Source organism: Colobus angolensis, unplaced genomic scaffold (assembly GCF_000951035.1).
Source record: "Colobus angolensis palliatus isolate OR3802 unplaced genomic scaffold, Cang.pa_1.0 Scaffold347, whole genome shotgun sequence".
In the NCBI taxonomy this organism is placed as follows: Eukaryota; Metazoa; Chordata; class Mammalia; order Primates; family Cercopithecidae; genus Colobus; species Colobus angolensis.
The window spans coordinates 376,263-396,842 of record NW_012116788.1 but is presented as its reverse complement, the minus strand read 5'-3'; positions in this window follow the sequence as shown (position 1 = coordinate 396,842).

Sequence of the window (20,580 nt, the reverse complement as noted above, 5' to 3'; positions counted from 1 at the left end):
GTTTTGATTGAGTTTCTTAATCCTGAGTTCTAGTTTGATTGTACTGTGGTCTAAGAGACAGTTTGTTATAATTTCTGTTCTTTTACATTTGCTGAGGAGTACATTTCCAACTATGTGGTCAATTTTGGAATAAGTGTGATATGGTGCTGAGAAGAATGTATATTCTTTTGATTTGGTGTGGAGAGTTCTGTAGATGTCTATTAGGTCTGCTTGGTGCACAGCTGAGTTCAATTCCTGGATATGCTTTTTAACTTTCTGTCTTGTTGATATGTCTCATGTTGACATTGGGGTGTTAAAGTCTCCCATTATTATTGTGTGAGAGTCTAAGTCTCTTTTGTATGTCTCTAAGGACTTGCTTTATGAATCTAGGTGCTCCTGTATTGAGGGCATATATATATAGGATAGTTAGTTCTTCTTGTTGAATTGATCCCTTTACCGTGATATAATGGCCTTCTTTTTCTCTTTTGATCTTTGTTGGTTTAAAGTCTGTTTCATCAGAGACTAGGATTGAAACCCCTGCCTTTTTTTGTTTTCCATTTTCTTGGTAGATCTTCCTCCATCCCTTTATTTTGATCCTATGTGTGTCTCTGCACGTGTAATGGGTCTCCTGAATACAGCACACTGATGGGTCTTGACTCTTTATCCAATTTGCCACTCTGTGTCTTTTAATTGAAGCATTTAGCCCACTTACATTTAAGGTTAATATTGTTATGTGTGAATTTGATCCTGTCATTGTGATGTTAGCTGGTTATTTTGCTCTTTAGTTGTTGCAGTTTCTTCCTAGCATTGATGGTCTTTACAATATGGCATGTTTTTGCAATAGCTGTTACCGGTTGTTCCTTTCCATGTTCAGTGCTTCCTTCAACATCTCTTGTAGGGCAGGCCTGGTGGTAACAAAATCTCTCAGAATTTGCTTGTCTGTAAAGGATTTTATTTCTCCTTCACTTATGAAGCTCAGTTTGACTGGACATGAAATTCTATGTTGAAAATTCTTTTTCAACCCCCACTCTCTTCTGTCTTGTAGAGTTTCTGACAAGAGATCTGCTGTTAGTCTAATGGGATTCCCTTGTGTGTAACCTGACCTTTCTGGAGCTTGTCAGACAGTGGGTGGAGGACAGTGGGTGCAGCCCACCAAGCATGAGCAGAAGCAGGGCAAGTCATCACCTCACCTGGGAAGCACAAGGGGTCAGGGAATTCCCTTTGCTAACCAAGGGAAGCTGTGACAGACAGCACCTAGAAAATCAGGTCACTCCCACACTAATATTGAACTTTTCCAACAGTCTTAACAAACAGCACACCAGGAGATTATATCCCATGCCTGGCTTGGAAGATCCCACACCCATGGAGCGTTGCTCATTGCTAGCACAGCAGTCTGAGATGGAATTGCAAGGTGGCAGCGAGGCTAGGGGAGGGGTGCCTGCCGTTGCTGAAGCTTGAGTAGTCAAACAAAACTGCTGGGAGGCTCTAACTGGGCGAAGCCTACCACAGCTCAAGGAGGCTGGCCTGCCTCTCTAGGCTCCACCTCTGAAGGCAAGGCATAGCTGAACAAAAGACAGCAGAAACTTCTGCAGACTTAAATGTCCCTGTCTGACAGCTTTGAAGAGAGTAGTGCTTCTCCCAGCACAGAGTTTGAGATCTGAGAATGTAGAGACTACCTCCCTAACTGGGTCCCTGAACCCCAAGTAGCCTAACTGGGAGGCACCCCCTAGTAAGGGCAGAGTGACATCTCACAAAGCTGGGTATCCCTCTAAGATGAAGCTTCCAGAGGAATGATCAGGAAGCAACGTTTGCTGTTCAGCAATATTCGCTGTTCTGCAAGCTCCACTGCTGATACCCAGGCAAACAGGTTCCGGAGTGGACCTCCAGCAAAATCCAACTGTAATTTCTTATAAATTGGAGAGAAAACAATGCTGTTGTGGGGAATAAAGCAGTGCATTGCAAGCTCAACAGGTATTATACACTTAGCCATAGGGAGTTATACAGTCTTGTTGTTATGGGAATTTGAAAACTCATGGTGTAGATACTGGACTTCTCTCCTAACATTGTCCAATCCAATTATATATAAATCCAATAGCATGTAAATGGTATAAGTCAATCCATAGACTTATAAATTTCAGAAAACTTCAATATAAACAAAGCAAATAATTGAATTATAAAAATATGAATAAAGTCATATGAGAATCAGAAGGAGAAACACGCCAATATTTTAGGAAACTTTGAGAAAAATTCAAATTGAAGATAGTATTCCTTTGGGGCCTTGAAATCTGAGTTGAATTGAAGCATGACATCAAGAAAGTGAGATGTTTATTAAATAATGAAAGAAAAACATGTATAGATAAATATGAAGCTTCAAAAGTGTATGGAGTATTCAGATCAGAATTTGTTAGGCTGAAACTTCAGATATTTACAGGAGGAGTGGTGAGAGGTAAAGTTAGAGTGGTGGGCATATTCTGAATGTTTTTAATTACAAAACTAAAGATATCTCCTTTTTTGTCAGTAGACACTATGAGATTAACTATAACATGATATATTTCTGCAACTTATCTTCTTGCAGAAATATCACTTTTTTGCAGGAAGTATCATTATGAACAACGGGCTTAAATATAGATAAATTAGTTGCAGAGAACTGAGGCTCTAAAGATAGTGAAAGCTAATGAAACTTTGGCAAAAGAAGTAACATATGAAATGGGAAGGAAAATGTCACTATTGGAAATATTTCTGAGGGATAAGCTGGTGATTGTCTGAATGCTAAGATTTTTGAACCACCATGGAAGCATGGTTCCTGTTTTATCTTTTTCAAAATTTACTGAGGATATTCAGCAGCATATCTTTTAAGAAGGGTCATAGGTGTGTAAAAAAAGAAATATATTTATTTATTCACTGTCTCATACCTAGTTATCAGCGAAATTTCTATTGTGTCAGTAGAAGCCATTTTCAAACTTCTTAGGTTGGAAATCATTAAAAATCCACCAGCATCTCCAGGGATGTTACTTTATATAATATAGTCATTCAGCAAACAGAGAAATTATTAGAAATATCTTTGCACAGTTTTTTTGAAATAATTTTCTCATATTTATCAGCCTCAAAATCAATATCCTGCCAAACTGAAATCCTTATAAGAGGAAAATAATACAACTCGTTTGTAAGATAACATTCTAAGAAAAACTTGGGAAAAGTAGAAAGTGAAAAGATGTCAGGGTGATTATTTTTAACAAAGTAATAAAAAGTAAATTACACTGTAGTTACAGAGAAGTGATGTCTGAACCATCTCTATGCAAATTACATTGATGTTTTATTGTTAAGCAGTTTCTAGTTCCTTTGTATACTCAGGCAGCAAAAGCACTCACTTTATTGAGACCATATATGCACATGACAATATTATAAGGATCTAAACTATTATTTTAGCTAAACTAATATTTTCTAATATTTGAGGTTTAAATATACAAATTAGTTGTAAATTGCTCTTTCACTTCAAATTCAAAGAAGTAAATATTAATGACATTCCACTTAACTTTTGATTGACATTGTGATTGAAACATAATAAAATGTCTTTCCTGTTTTTGAAGCTGTGTTCTACATAAGCTGAGTATGTATGTAAATGTTTTACATACTCAATAGGATATTTTACTGTTTTTAATTATCCCTTTTGAGATTTTATATTTTATGATCTTATAATTTCCACAAAACAATGGCATATTTGTTAGAATACACAAACAACCAAATTACTTGACTCTTGTTTACTACTCATAAGATAATTGTTATTTGCTATATGCTTATTTATCAGATTTAGAGTTACTTTACAAGATAATCTGTGATTAAATGACTCATTTTAGCATATTTACAATCCTTAGAATAATAGCCATATAGTATCATTCTACTGAACGTGAATAAAAATAAAGTCAGTTCCCCATGTACAGAGTGAAGTTATTGTGTCTGGGGAGTTTTCTGAAATGGAGAAGTGGAAACCCACCTGGTGAGCAATATGAGATGATTTTTCTCTGCCTAGATAGAATCAGTGTATATAGAGGAAAGCTTTGAGTAGCTGGTAGAAGGTAGAAGTTGATCCATAGCTATGAAATGATCCTTTTATTAGGATATAATAAACTCATAGCTATGAGTCCTTTTATTAGGAACCAAAGGACTAAGGTATTTGCATGTGAAAATGTTCCAGCCTTTATTGTGACAATAATGAAGAATTCTCAGGGTACTCACTGAATAGAACAGGATATATAAGATCAAGGAACAATACAATGTTTCAAATAGGACACGTATTATGCTTCATATTCATCCTAACTGGTTAACAATACTTTGGATTTAGTATTTCCTCTGTGTGTGTGTGTGTGTGATTTTTTCTTAAGTATTTAAGCCAGTTTAGCTTCATAAGTGAAATATCTTAGGGTAACTGAAACTACTACCTGCTGTAGCAACTCCTAAATCCAGTGAATTAACACAGAAAAATATTTTTCTCATTTATGCAAATTCCAAAGCAGATATTTTTGGAAGAAAGTCCGTGGGTTGACCTATCAATCTAAAATCCTTCCATTTGAGGATAAATATGTGACTTTCAGGGTCCTTCCTTTTGAGGATAAATATGTGCCCCTAAATATGTGACTTTCAGGGTCACTGAGGAAGTGAAAGAGTAAAGAAGATTATGCTTTGGAGACCGTTTTTCCTCCCTTAATGTGTCAGATGTGGAAAATACATGCATAATTATTTACTGTATTCCTCCTATTTTTTATTCCTCCTCTTCTACGTAGATGCAAGGTTACAGGGTGATGTTGTCTACTATGTACAGAAGAAAAATGAAATGGCCTTTTGAATGAATTGCATAGTCTCTCACAGGTAACAAAGAACTCATGTCCAGTTAAAAGTTGCAAATTTTAAGAGATATAGCCAATATCTGAGCATGGGCATGCCAGTGGCAAACATGAAATGAAGTAGACAAGGACTAAGGAAAATGTGCAATGTAAAAGAGCAAAGTGAGAGTCTTTTCAGACATATTTTTGCTCTCAATCTTAAGTATTCATTAAGAATGATTGTACTTAAATTCTAACCATATGTTTATTTATTTCTCATTTTTCAGTTTTATGGTAGTCTTGAAATTATTTTATAACGCCAAGAGTATGGGAAAGTCTTAATAAACTTAAAGAGCATATTTGCAAAATTCATGAAATAGTATTACTTAAATATAAAAAAGTCTCACAACAGTAACATTTATATTTGACAGTTAATAGTTGTATCAGATTTATTTATATTTAATTTTCAAATCATATTTTTGATGTTTTATATTAAATCTTTATCACTTATGGTGTTCATGTTTCAAGATCACTTTCATATATTTAAAGATATCTAACACATCATTTTATATGGCTCTATTTCAATTTAAATTCAAAAATGGGCATAGCAGCTTATTAAAGTACTAATAAAAGTAAAAGGAGCTTTAATGATTATATAGGAATTATCTATGTTCAGTTAATTTCAATAGAATATCATATATAACTTTAATATACATGGAGTAAATAGCAGAGTGCATAGTTTTCAAAATTAAACACTGACAAAAACAATGTAAAGCAATAAGTGTAATTGTGAAATTTTATACTACCATAACCTTTTATTCAAGACATTCATAATTTTCTGATAATGAAAAGTTTTATAGATTTTAGTCAACAATACTAAGGTAAAATATTACGTATCTAGAATTCATTGCTAATATTCTCTTTGGGATTAATGGTATGTTTATTTTGGCAGGTTGAGTAATTTTTCTTTCTTTTTATTTTATTTATTTATTTATTTATTTTGAGACAGTCTCGCTTCTTCACCCAGGCTGGAGTGCAATGGCACAGTCTCAGCTCACTGCAATCTCCACCTCCCAGGTTCAAGCAATTCTCCTGCCTCAGCCTTCCCAGTACCTGGGATTACAGGTGTGTGCTACCATGCCTGGTTAATTTTGGTGTTTTTAGTAGAGACATGGTTTCACCATGTTGGCCAGGCTGGTCTCAAACTCCTCACCTCAAGTGATCCATGGGTTGGGTCATTTTTCTAATTACCTTTAACATTGAGATTGGCCTCTGAAACGTAGCAACTTATCCATTTCCTCTATGTTAGAAAAAAAATTGTATCCACTATTGGATACATATTTAAAACAAAATTTAATTGCTAATATCAGTTGTTGTTGTTGTTTATTCCTCAACGAACTTAGAGAAAAGTTATACACTGAGACAGGTGACATTCGTTTCTAAAGATGAATGGCGATTCTCGATAATGCTTTGAGTTGGTTTGCATTACTGTACATTATTGCTTGTTTTATTTACTGAAATATATACCAATATGTCAGGGGATCCTTGCAAGAACCCCAACAAATAATTAAGATTCATAAAACCGTGTAGAAGAGCAATTTATATCTAAAACTTTTCACCAAACTAAAATGTTATCACTGTCAATTTTCCCATTTGTCTTTTAAAACACCTGCTGTGTGTCATTTATTTGAGCTAAGACCAATATAGTACTACAATAATTAGAATCATGTACAATTATATTTCCATATAAATATTTTTCAAACAAATCTCCTTTTATATTACATACAAATCAATATTTATTTTTTCTTCGAAGAGCTCAGCTACATAAAACCTTTTGGAATTTTGTTTTTACTCATTCATATTTTGTAAGAAAACTACTGAAGGGTGAAGAAAGGAAGGCATCTTCCCATAGTACCAGATGATCATTCTTAAAAGTGGTTTAGAAATAAATACTGAAAACCTTAGTAAAATTATACCTTTTATCAATCACTCTCTAAGATGGAGTGTAAAGTCATCTAAAAATAATTATTATATATAAATATTATTAAAATAATTATATCACCATAATTTTTATGGCAAAATAACGTATGTACACAAAAGAAAGAAACTGTATATTTTAAAAAATAAAATAGCCACCACTGCTTGAGAAGATACATTGATCCTGAAGCCTCTACATCCTGCCTCCTGTATATAAAAAACAGCAACTCATCTTCTTGATATTCTACTTAGAGAAACACTCTCACATACACCCAAGAAGGCATACCTAGGGATGTTTATTAAAATATTGTCTGTAGAATATAAGCTCCATGCAGACAGGGAATTGTGTATACTTGGCTCACAGCTGTATCACCTGTGAAAGGAATTCATAGTAGGTACTTGTCTTCATTCATTTTGTGCTACTATCACCTAATACCACATATAAGTGATTTATAGTATTATTTGTTGTTTGACAGTTCTGAGGGCTGGAAAGATATTTATTTATTTATTGTGTTACAGTTCTAGAAGCTGGGAAGTTCAAGATCAAAGTACCAATATCTGTCAAGGCCTTCTTGCTGTGTCATCACATGGTGGAAGATGGAAGGGCAAAAAGCTCTTTTTTTAAGACAGTAACCCCACCCATGATTGTGGGAAGATAGAACTCTCCTGACCTAATTACTTCTCAAGGGCCCCACATCTTACTACTGTTGAAACGACAATTCAATTTCAACATGAGTTTTGGAGGAGACAAGCATTCAAACCATAGCAATGCTTATGAATTTTTGTAGTATAAACTGTACTGCAGAAGTTTCAAAGAATGAGTTAGGACTATTGTTAGTGATATTTACATTTTTGTGTGGTTAAAAAAACTCATAAAATCTATCCTTTCACAGAGTTTTATTCACAAAGTTTCACAAAGTTTGTTCACACTGCAGTATTGGTAACTATATGTACATTGCAACTATATGTACATTGTAGTCAATAAGGTCTCTAGAACTTTTTCAGATTGCCTAACTAAACTTAATATTCATTGAACAACAGCTCTCCATTTCTCCCTCTTCTCAGCCCATGGAAACCACCATTCTGTTTTTTGCTTCTATTAGTTTAACTACTTTAAATACCTCATATAAATGGAATTATCTAGTATTTGTCTTTCTGTGATTTTCTTTTTTCACTTAACATAATGTTTTCAATTTTCACCCATGTTGTAGTTTATAACATGATTTCCTTCTTATTCAAAGTTCGATAACAGCCCATTGCATAGTTCACATTTTCTTTACTCATTCCTCTACTGGTGGGCATTTAGGTTGCTATCATGTCTTGGCTAATAATCCCTCAGTGAACACTAGTTTGCAATAGCCTTTTCAAGATTCTGTTTTTAATTCTTTTGGAAATATACCAAGAAGTGAAGTTGCTGAATGATATGGTAAATCTATTTTTAATTTTTTGAGGAATTTGCATACTATTTTCTAAAGCAGTAACACCTTTTGACATTCTCATAAACAATAGACAAGGGTCCTAATTTTTCCATCTCCTCTCTAACGCTTGTTTTCTGTTTGTTTTGTTTTGTAATGGATATGCTAACATATGTGAGGTTATATTGAATTATGGTTTGATTTGCATTTCCCTGATAATTAGTGATGTCAGTCACCTTTCTATATGACTATTGGTCATTTGTATGTATTCTTCAGAAAGTATCTATTTAAAACCCTTGTCCATTGTAACTGGATTATATGTTTTCTGCTTTTTTTGTTATTAAGTTACAGGAGTACCTTATACATTTGCATATTTACCCCTCTCAGATATATGATTTACATGTTGTTTTCCCCCGATTTCATAGATTGCCTTGTCATTTTCTTCTTTTCTTTTCTCCTTTCCTTACCTGTAGCTTTTTAGTTGGATGTAGTCTGAATATATTTTTGCTTTTTTTCCTGTGCATTTGACATCATACACAGTAATCAATGCCATTACCAATATTATGATTTTCCTCTGTATTTTTACTAATATTTTTATAGTTTAAGGTCTTACATTGAAGTTGGTAATCCATTTTGAATTAATTTTTGTGTATGGTATAAGGTAAGGATTCAAATTCATTAGTTTTGCATATGGAAACCAATATTCGTAATGATTTGTTGAAGAGACAGTCCTTTCCTATGCATGTAGTCTTATCTCTCTTGTCAAATATCATTTGATTTTATAACCATTAATTTATTTCTGGACTCTCTATTATGTTTCATTTGTTTGCATCTGTGTTTATGCCAATATTATACTGTTTTATTTACTGTAGCTGTATGTACTAGTTTTTGATGTCAGGAAATCTGAGGTCTCCGCTTTGTTGTTCTTTCTCAAGATTGTTTGGCAATTCAAAGTTCTTTATAGGTCATATACATTTTATGATTGCTTTTCAGTTTCTTCAAAAAATGCTATTGGATTTTGAAAGAAAATTGTATTGAAGCAGTAGTTCTCTGAATAGTATGAGCCTTATAGTAATATTGAAGTTCAAATCCATAAACAGGGAATGTCTTTCCATTAATTTGTGTCTTCTATAATTTTATTGAACAATACATTGTCATTTCTTCTTTCAAACTTAATTTTTTAATTTTTTTTTTAATTTTTAAAAGCTTCTCTGCATACATGTTAGGTGTGTGTGTGTGTGTGTGTGTGTGTGTGTGTGTGTATATATATATATACATGGGGTACGTGAGATATTTTGATACAAACATACAATGCATAATAATAACAGTAGGGTAAGTAGAGTATACATCTCCTCAAGCATTTATATTGCTTTGAGTTATAAGCATTCCAATTATACTCTTAGCTATTTAAAAATGTACAATTACATCATTTAAGTCTTTAATTGATTTTTATTTGATTTCTGTTTATGGCAAGAGATAGGGCTCTGGTTTCATTCTTCTACATATGGATACCCAGAAGAATGTGTATTCTGTGGATTTGGAGTGGAGCGTTCTGTAGATGTGTTTTAGGTTCACTTGATCCAGAGCTGAGTGCAAGTGCTGAATAACCTTGTTCATTTTCAGTCTCATTGATTCGTCTAATATTGACAGTGGGGCATTAAATCCTCCCACTATTATTGTGTGGGAGTCTAAGTCTCTTTGTAAGTCTCTATTAACTTGTTTGATGAATCTGATTGCTCCTGTATTGGGTGCATGTATATTTAAGAGAGTTAGCTCTTCTTGTTGAATTGATCTCTTTACCATTATGTAAGGCTCTTCTTTGCATTTTTTTGATCTTGTTGGTTTAAAGTCTGTTTTATCAGAGACTAGGATTGAAAACCCTGCTTTCTTTTCCTTTCTATTTACTTGGTAAATTTTCTTCATCTTTTTGTTTTGAGCCTATATGTGTTTTTGCACATGACATGGGTCTCCTGAACACAGCACACTGATGGTTCTTGACTCTTTATTTAACACTTCTATGCAAATAAACTAGAAAATCTAGAATAAATGAATAAATTCCTGGACACATACACACTTCCAAGACTATAGCAGGAAGAAGTCGAATCCTTGAACAAACCAATAACAAGTTCTGAAATCGAAGCAGTCATTAGTAGCGTACCATTGAAAAAAGCCCGGGACCAGACATACTCACAACCAAATTCTACCAGAGGTAGAAAAAGGAGCTGGGATGATTTCTTCTGAAACTATTTCAAACATTTGAAAAACAAGGAGTTTGCCCTAACTTATGTAACGAAGTCAGCATCATCCTGATACCAAAGCCTGGCAGAGACACAACAAAATAGAAAACTTCAGGCCAATATCCCTGATGAACTTCAATGCAAAAATCCTAAAATACTGGTAAACTGAATCCAGCAGCACATCAAAAAACCTATCCCCCATGATCAAGTTGTCTTCATCCATGGGATGAAGGACTGGTTCAACACAGACAAATCAGTAAACATAATTCATCACATAGAAAGAACAAATGACAAAAATCACATGATTATCTCAATAAATGCAGAAAAGGGATTTGACAAAATTCAACATTCTTTCATGTTAAAAACTCTCAATAAACTAAATATTGATGGAACATATCTCAAAATAAGAAGAGCTATTCATGACAAACCCACAGCCAATAACATACTGAATGGGCAAAAGCATTCCTTTTGAAAACCAGGATGCCCTCTTTCACCACTTCTATTCGACATAGTTTTTGAAGTTCTGGCCAGGGCAATCAGGCAAGAGAAAGAACTAAAGCGTATTCATATAGGAAGAGAAGGAGTCAAATTGTCTCTGTTTGCAGACAACATGATTCTATATTTAGAAATCCCCATCATCTCAGCCAAAAACTTCTTAAGCTGATGAGCAACTTCAGCAAAGTCTCAGGATACAAAATTCATGTGCAAAAATCACAAGCATTCCTTTACACCAACAATAGATAAGCTGAGAGCCAAATCATTAATGAACTCCTGGTCAAAACTGCCACAAAGATAATGAAATACATAGGAATATGGCTTACAAGACATGTGAAGGACCTCTTCAAGAAGTACTACAAACCACTGCTAAAGGAAATAAGAGAGGATACAAATGAATGGAAGAACATTCCATCCTCATGGACAAGAAGAATAAATATTGTGAAATTGGCCATACTGCCCAAAGCAATTAATAGATACAATGCTATTTCCATAAAACTACCATTGACATTTTTCACAAAATTAGAAGGAACTACATTGAATTTCATATGGAATGAAAGAAGACACTATATATCCAAGACAATCTCAAGCAAAAAGAACAAAGCAGGAGACATCACACTACCCAACTTCTAACTATAATACAAGGCTACAGTAACCAAAATAGCATGTATTGGTACCCAAACAGACATATAGGCCAATGGAACACAACAGAGACCTCAGAAATAACACTATGCATCTACAACCATCTGATCTTCAATGAACTTGACAAAAACAAGCAATGGGGAAATAATCTCCTATTCAATAAATAGTGCTGGGAAAACTGGCTAGGCATATGCAGAACTGAAACTGGACCCTTCGTTATACTTTATACAAAAGTTAGCTCAAGGTGGATTAAAGACTTAAAACCATAAGAACCATAAGACTCCAAACCATAAAAACTTTAGAAGAAAACCTAGGCAATACCATTTAAGATATAAGCATGGGCAAAGATTTTATGACAAAAGCAATTGACACAAAAGCCAAAATTGACTAACAGGATCTAACTAAACTAAAGAGCTTCTGCACAGCAAAATAAACTATAATCAGAGCAGACAGACAACCTATAGAATAGGAGAAATTTTTGCAATATACCCATCTGACAAAGGTCTAATACCCAGAATTTATGAGAAACTTAAACAAATTTACAAGAAAAAAAATCAAAAAGTGAGCAAAGGATACGAAGAGACACTTCTCAAAAGAAGACATTTACATGACCAACAAACATGTGAAAAAAACCTCATCACTGATCATTAGAGAAAGGCAAATCAAACCACAATGAGATACAATCCCATGCCAGTCAGAATGGCAATTATTAAAAAGTCAAGAAACAATAGATGTTGGCAAGGCTGTGGAGAAATAGAAATACATTTACACTGCTGATGGGAATTTAAATTAGTTCAACTATTGTGGAAGACAGTATGGCAATTCCTCAAGGATCTAGAGCCAGAAATGCCATTTGACCCAGCAATCCCATTACTGGATACATACTCAAAAGAATATAAATCATTGTGCTATAAAGACACATGCACACATATGTTTATTGAAGTACTATTTACAATAGCAAATCACAGAACCAACCAAAATATCTATCAATGATAGACTGGATAGAAGAAAATGTGCTACATATAAGCCATGGAATACTATGCAGCCATAAAAAGAAATGAGATCACGTCCTTTACAGGGACATGGATGAAATTGAAAGCCATCATTCTCAGCAAACTAACACAGGAAGAGAGAACCGAACACCCCATGTTCTCACTCATAAGTGGGAGTTGAATGATGAGAACACATGGACACATGGAGGGGAACAGCACACACCAGGGCCTGTTGGGGTGTGGTGGTTGAGGGAAGGGAACTTAGAAGATAGGCCAATAAGTGCCACAAACCACCATGGCACACATATACCTATGTAACCTGCATGTTCTGCACAGGTATCCCAGAACTTAAAGTAAAATTTAAAAACAGAAAGGAAGTCTCTAGCTATTATAGTATTGGCATCTTTTTCTCTCTTGAGCTTTAATAATATCTTTAAACCTATCTAGTTGCTCCAGTGTTATGTGCATATATATTTATAATTGTTATGTCATCATGTTGAATTAACCCATTTGTCATTATATAATGACTTTATTTCTTTTTGTAATTTTGCCTTGAAATCTATTTTGTCTGATGTAAATGCAGCTGCTCTTGGTATTTTATGGTTTCCATTGGCATGGAATATCTTTTTCCATCCCTTTATTTTGAGTCTATGTGTGTCTTTATAGGTGAAGTGTATTTCATGTAGACAACAGATTATTGGGTCTTGTTTTTTGTTTGTTTTGTTTTGCTTTGTTTTGTTTTGTTTTAATTCTTTCAGCCACTCTATGTCTTTTGACTGGAGAGTTTAGTCTATTTATATTCAATGTCATTATTGATAAGTAAGGACTTAGTCCTGCCATTTTGTTATTTGTTTTCTGGTTGTTTTGTGTTTTTCTCTTACTTTTTTCTTTCCTTCTTGTCTCCCTTTAATGAACATGATTTTCTCTGGTAATATAATTTGCTTTCTTACTTTTTTTTGTGTGTGTGTATCTATGGTGTGTTTCTTGGTTTTAAGTTTCCATGAGGCTTGCAAATACTATCTTATAATCCATTATTTTAAGGTGATAGTAACTTAAAATTTGCATGAAAAAAGCAAACATACAAGAAAAGTGAAAATTAATAAAATGTCTATGCTTCAACTTCATCTTCCCACTTTTTAACTTTTTGTTGTTCCTATTTATACGTTATTGGGCTGTCTATGCCTTGAAAAGTTGTTCTAATTACTTTGTGTTGATTCATCTTTTAGTCTTTCTACATAACTTAAGAGTAGTTTACATAAAACAGTTATAGCATTATAATACACTGTGTTTCTCTGTGTATTTACTATTACCAATGAGTTTTATACCTTCAGATGATTTTTATTGCTCAACAACCTTTCTTCTGATGAAATCTCTCAGCTTTTGTTTGTCTTAGAAAGTCTTTACTTCTCCTTCATATTTGAAGGATATTTTTGTCAGATATACTATCCTACAAAAAGAAATTTTATTTTCTCTTTATCTTTTTAAGTATGTCATGCTACTCTCCCTTGACCTGAAAAGTTTCCACTGAAAACTCTGCTGCCAGACTTATTGGAGTTCCATTGTATATTATTTGTTTCTTTTCTCTTGCTGCTTTTAGGATTATTTCCTTATCCTTGATCTTTGGGAGTTTTATTATGAAATATCTTGAGGTTGTCTAATTTTGGTTACATTTGCTTGGTGTTCTGTAGTCTTGTACTTAAATATGGATAGCTTTCTCTAGATTTACAAAGTTCTCATTATTATCCCTTTGAATAAACTTTCTATCTCAATCTTTCTCTCTACCCCCTCTTTAATGTCAATAAATCTTAGACTTGTTCTTTGAGGCTATTTTCTAGTTTTCATAAACCTGCTTTGTTTATTTATATATTTTTTCTTTCATCTTACCTGTATTTTCAAATAGCTTTTCTTCAAGTTCACTCATTCTTTCTTCCGCCTGATCAATTCTTATAGTAATACATTATGCAGTTTTCAGTATGTCCATTGCATTTTTCAACTCCTGAATTTCTGTTTAATTTGTTTTAATTATTTCAAACTGTTTGTCAAATTTATCTGATAGGATTGTGAAAGCCTTATCTATGATATCTTGAATTTCATTGAATTTCCTCGAAACAGCTGTTTAGAATTCTCCATCTAAAAAGTCACATATCTCTGGCTCTCCGGGATTGGTCACTAGTGCCTCAATTACTTTGTTTTGTGAGATTATGTTTTCCTGGATGGTCTTAATGCCTGTGGATGCCCATTGGTATCTGTGCATTAAAGAGATAGGTATTTATTGTAGCCTTTGCAGTCTGGGCTTGCTTGTATCTGTCTTTCTTGGGAAGGCTTTCCAAGCATTCAAAATTAATTGGGTGTGGTGATCTGAGTCTTAGGTCACTGCTATCATTTCTATATTTGTGGGCACCCAAACCCAGTATAGTGTAATATATGGAGACTTGTAAAGACAATTCTATGCTTACCTTGAGTAAGATCTGAGAGAATTTCCTGGATCACCAGGCAGAGACTCTCATCCTTGTCCCTTACCACACCCCCAAACAAATGAAGCCCCTCTTTCTATGCTGAGTTGTCTGGAGTTGAGGGAGGGTTACCATAATCTACCCTGTGCCCACCACCAATGGGACTGCACTCAGTCAAATCTAAAGGCAGTACAGAACTGTGTCTCATCTGAGGCCAGCATGACCACTGCCTGGCTATGGCCAATGTTCACTCAAAAGCCAAGGGCTCTTCAGTTAGGAAGTGCAAATCCAACCAGGCCTTGTTTCTTTCCTTTAAAGGTGGCAAGCTCCCAACTGGCCCAGATCCTATCCAGAAATGTCCAGGAACCAGGGGCTGGTGTCAGGAACCTTGGTAAGCTACTTGGCGCTCTTTTCTACTGTGGCTTAACTGGCACCCAAGCTGCAAGACAAAGTCATTCCCATTCTTCCCTTCTGTTTCTAAAAGCTGAGAAGGTCTCTCTAATGGCCACTTAATGGCACCGGCCCATGAGCAAGTACCGTCTGGCTACTGCCAATGTTCATTCAAGGATCAACGGCTCTTAAGTCAGCTTGTGGTGAATGCTGCCAGCCCTGTGCCTTTCCCTTCAGGCTACTGGGATCCCCCCTTCCATAAATGCATTCATGAACTGATGCTTGGAATTGAGACACCAGGAGCCCATTTGGTGCTCTACCCCCCACTGTGGCCATTCAGTTTCCCATGTTGCATGACACAGTCCTCTTTACTATTCTGTTTTATTTTCTTAAGCAGAAAGAGTCTCTCCCTCTGGCCACCGCAGCTGGGAATGTGATAGCCCACACCTGAAGCCAGCTCACAACTGGATGTTACCCCAGCCCATAGCAAGTACTGCCTAGCTACTGTTGTCTATTACTCAAGGCTTGAGGGATTTTTATTCAGCAGGTGATGGATTCTTCCAGAACTGACTCTTTTACTTCAAGTCAGCAGGTTTCCTTCTCATCCAAGCTGTGTCTAGAAATGTGATCTGAATGCTAGGACCTAGAGTGGGAGTCTCAGGACCCTGGGTTTTGCCCTACACTACTGTGGCTGCACTGGTTTTCAAATTGCACAACAAAGCCCACTCCTTTCCTCAAGGAGTAGAAGACAGTCTCTCCTGGAGCTGGGAGCTGCGCTGCTGGAGTTGTAGGAGGACACCCCAAGTTCATAGGCTTCGAGCATAGCACAACACTAGGATTTGCCAAGGAATTGCAGTCCTTGTGGCATATACTGCTTTTCAAGTTTATTTAGGACCCCCATATCACTTTAACTCACCTCGACCTCCACCTCCTGGGTTCAAGCAATTCTCCTGCCTCAGCTTCTCGAGTAGCTGAGATTACAGGTGCCCACCACCATGACCAGCTAATGTTTGTATTTAAGTAGAGACAAGGTTTCACCATGTTGGTCAGGCTGGTCTCAAACTCCTGACCTCAAATGATCCACCTGCCTCGGCCTCCCAAAATGCTGGGATTACAAGCGTAAGCCAACACTCCTGGTCTCACGAATCCTTCTTGTGTAATCAGTTGTAATGTTTCATTCTTCATTTATGATTTATTTAAGTCTTTCCTTGTTTTGTTTAGTCTAAGACTTTGCCATTTTTGTTAATATTTTTAAAATAACCCAATATCATTAATTAAAAAATATTTAATTCTAGTCTCTAGTTTGTTTACTTCTGTGCTGATATTTATTATTTTCTTCTTTGATTGAATTTTGATTTTAATTGTCCTTCTTTTCCTAGTTTCTTGAGGGTAAAGTTAGATACTTGATTTGAGACTTTTCTTCTTTGTTAACTGAGGCATTTACCACTATAAATTTGTCTCTTAGTTAACTTCTGCTGCATCCCATATGCTTTGTATGTTGTGTTGCGTTCAATTATCCCCATACATTTTCTTTCAATTATCCCCATACATTTTCTATTTTTAGGTCTAAAATATTTCCAAATAAAAGTGTGAAAATAAATTAAATATATAAAGATTTATTTGTGAGATATAAGATGTCATTATATTGTTCGTAGAAAATTAATATTGCTTGTTCACTGTTAAATGCTTTGATGTATTTTCTTTCTTTGGATTCAGTTTTAGAAAACTTGTAGTCTATGTTTGTAACTACCAAAATAATGCTCTATCTTATATTTCATATATGTGTGTGTGTGTGTGTGTGTGTGTGTGTGTGTATGTGTGTGTGTAATTTCCAGCAGGTAATAATGCTCATTATATTTTTCAAATAACCACATTAATGTCTTCGGTCAAACTCCATGATGGAAGTCTCCTTTCTCATTAGTTAAATGAGTTTGTGTGTGTAACTGAGTTATGTGGGTATGTGGTAAATTGATATTGACCATCCCCAGAGGTGTTCATGGAACACTTGAAATATGGTATGATGAAGGATCAGAAATATTATAAATCTGCAGCATAAAATATAAAATTTGTAGTACAGTCTTTGGATATAACATCTGTCAAGGAATAATTTCAGATAGATAAAGACAAAATTAATTTCTATCATGGCTGATTGTACTCTCTCTATGTTAGGTTACAAGTTAGGATTTATTGGAATCTCAGAACAAGAGACTAAAGTTCCCATTCAAGTTTTATTCCACTGTATGACACATTTGCCTTTGTTTGTGCTCAGTTTTCTGAAGCAAATGCTTAGAAAAATGTCATGGATATAGTTGTTGAAATTTTTCAGTGTGTTTGTGCAAGTGTTATGTATCATCACTAATTTATGAAACTGTTTAGAGAAATAAAAGATGATGGATTTGGTATTTCTCTTATTTTTATATTAATTATGTAAGGTTTTCAGGTTGTTTTTAATACCCAAAATATGACAATAACTTGGTTGACAGGCACAATAGGAAAAAAAATCAAGTTACAGTGTTCGTTTTACACAGAGAATTAATTATAGGTGAGAACACAGCACCATTTCCTATCAGTGGGCAAATTTTTCTTATTTTTAGTTGCCATCTGCTCCAGTAAAATCTATTTTAAGTAATTATTCTATATTCTTTCAGTTGGAATTATTTTTAATATTTAAATACAAAAAGTGAACACTGGCTTCTGGTTTTCTTTACACACACACACACACACACACACGCACAAGTGTAATAGACAAAATGTGCACAGGAAAGGAGCTCCTGTCCTGTCTTCCACAGTCCCATCCTGTGGCTGAAGCTATTGTCAACCTCTCTCCTCTCCAATGTACATGGGGATTCATGGTTGCTGCTTTACATTACAGTTATAATGAATTTTGTCTATTTCATATTGTGTGCATATCCCTTCTCTATAGCTCTAATCTAAAAAAATAAAAATAAATAAAACAGTCATTAGTGGCCAGTGGCACATCCCTCCCACTGTCATAAGTTCCTTCCCCATGATGGAAAAGTGAGATCTTCCACTTAGGAGCTATTTGGTGAAAGGAGTGGGGTGGCCAGAGGTGGAATAACCATCTGCAAGGCTTCATTCTGTTACAAGAGTGAAGACAAGGGAAGTAAATTAGTATAGTGTGGAGGGCACATTTACAAGTTAAGTTTCTCCATGAGACAATCTAGGGAGAGTTCTCTCCACCAGGTTTAGGTAGACTAACGTGCAAAAGTGAAAAAAAAAAAAAAAAAAGAATTCAAAAATATCAGCAGTTCAAACAACTTAATTTCAAACTTCTGCTACCAAGACAGCTCAAATACGGCAGTAATAATTGAAATCTTTCCAGGAAGTGGAGCTAGAGACCCTGGCATGCCTCCTGGCAGCCCATGGCAGCCCCTAGAAGTATCTGCCTCTGTTGGCATTGCTGCTGTTGCTCCATTTGTAGCTTCTCATCCGCAAAGACAACATGAAAAACCAGGAATATAATGGAAGTGACCCCAGTCCACAAGGCTGCCCTGGAAAACCTGTGCATTTTTTGAGCCATAAGGAGGGAGATATCAAAAGTGGCTCTGACTGCAGACTGGACCCTCTATGCAATTATCTTGGTTAGGCCCCGTGGTCTCTTCTGCATGCTTTCATCTAGCTTCTCCTCATCATTCTCTTCCAGCTCCTACTTAGTCTTCTACACATTGCTTTTCAGGAGCAATTAGTTTGGGGACAGGGGTTCCACAGCAAAAGTGGCAGTGACAGTAGCAACCATGGCTACTCTGTTATATTTTTTATGACACTAATTTCCTTATATACCTAAGTCCATTTATATTCCTCTGACCACTCTCTAGTGTTTTGGACACACACATCTGTCTTACTACTTAGGTAATCGTTAGTATCAGTCTCAGGATTTCCTATGATTTATGGTATAAATTTACCAACCTAATTTAATAAATTAATAATCAGTTTTCCAGGTAGGCCATATTCATGGAAAAATAAAAATGCATTTCAGCTTGCTTGAGGTTACACTGGTATTTCCTCAAATAATATTTATTAATTATAGACCATTACTTTGCTAAGAATTTGTAATATAATAGGTAACAAGACAAAAGTGAGTCATCAGGATTTTAATCTTGCAGGAGAGAGACACACCACATTGAAATACCGTCATGCTTTGTTTAATAACAGTAAAACATTCTCAGAAGTAAGTCCGTAGGTGATTTTTTCACTGTGGGAAAATCATAGACTGCACGTATGCAAACCTGGATTGTATAGCCTACTAACACCTAGGCTAGGTGGTATACCTGATTGCTTATAGGCTACAAACTTGTATAACCTGCTACTGTACTGAATACTGTAGGCAATTGTAACCCAATGGTAAGTATGTGTATACCTGATCATATAAAAAACATACAAAAGGTGCAGTAAAAATACTGTATGATAGATTAAAAATGGTATACCTATGTAGAGGACCTACCATGAATGGAGCTTGAAGTATTGTAAGTTGCTCCAGGTAAGTCAGTGAGTGTTGAGTTAATGTGAAAGCCTAGAGCATTACTGTGCCCTACTGTAGTCTTTATAAACACTACACTTAGACCATACTAAATTTATTTTAAAATAGTTTTCTATCTTCAGTAATAAATTAACCTAAGCTTAGTGTAACTTTCCTATTGATAATTTTTAAAATTTGTTTAACTCTGACTCTTGCAACAACAATTTCAAACACAAGAGCACCGCACAAAAATATTTTATTTTTTATCCTTATTCTGTAAGTTTTTATCTATTTAAACTTTCAAAATTTATTTTTAGTTTTTAAACTTTTCATTAAAAGCTAAAACACAAACACACGCATTAGTCTAGGTCTACCCAGGGTCATAATCCTCAATATCACTGTCTTCCTTCTCCACATGTTATCCTATTGGAAGGTTTTCAGAGGCAATATCACATATAGAGCTCTCGTCGCTTAGAATAACCATATCTTCTTCTGGAATATCTCCTGAAAGACCTGCCTGAGACTATTTACATTTAACTTTTTAAAATAACAAGTACACTATATCATAACAAGTGTAATATAGTAAATACACAAGCCAGTAACATAGTCATTTATTATTTTTATCAATTACTATGTACTATATATAATTGTATATGCTATAATTTTATACAGCTGTCAGAGCAGTAGATTTGTTTACACCAATTTG